The following is a 745-nucleotide window of genomic DNA, read 5'->3' as shown; positions in this document are numbered from 1 at the left end:
TCACAGACCTGTCTCAAGCGCATGGGATATTGCCATGACCCTGGGGTCTCGGATGTTGAGTGTGGGCTCACCGTGTGAGAGCATAAATAGGTTTGAGGTGGCCCCGTGTGCCTCTTGTTCCCCCCAAACTTATCGGACAGGCAGTGAGGATGGAGCACTCTGAGAACAAGAGAGGTCAGCGTTAGATGAGGCAGAGTCATATGATTTAAGTGGGCATTAGCAGAGCCTGAGATCCTGATTGTACGATCTCAGTGACGAATTAATTCTTTATGGCCAGAGGTGAACACGAGAAAAGCACATGGGAGCCCAGGCAAGCCCCGCATGGCCTTTGTGGTGAGAGGCAGGAGCCATTTCAAAGTGATAAACAGCTGAACGCTGTGCTGGCATTAATGCAGCCGCTGAGAGAATTTCTCCTATGTTAATCTATGAATTTCATAGCCATTACTTATTTATAGATTTATAGCTCTTTCCCCTCCCTCCTCCCCCCAAGCATCCGGCTGCTGCATATGAAACACACAGTTGCAATTACAAAACATCTTCTGCAAAACTATCACCACCCCTGTCGCCTGCTGCTGCGTGTCGGGGTAGCAGGCAATTACAGACTTTGCATGGTTCCTTTTGGCTTGGCACCCGCAGGCTTGGGGGCATCCGCTGAATATCCAGGGTGGACCAGTGCCATCCAGGGCCCACCCCACACTCCGGCTCAGCTCGGACCAGAGCTGGACCAGTTGCTGTGCCAGGGTGC

The sequence above is a fragment of the Egretta garzetta genome, unplaced genomic scaffold (assembly GCF_000687185.1).
Source record: "Egretta garzetta isolate BGI_Z169 unplaced genomic scaffold, ASM68718v1 scaffold70, whole genome shotgun sequence".
In the NCBI taxonomy this organism is placed as follows: Eukaryota; Metazoa; Chordata; class Aves; order Pelecaniformes; family Ardeidae; genus Egretta; species Egretta garzetta.
The sequence above is the reverse complement of the archived record's forward strand: the minus strand, read 5'-3'. Positions refer to the sequence as shown.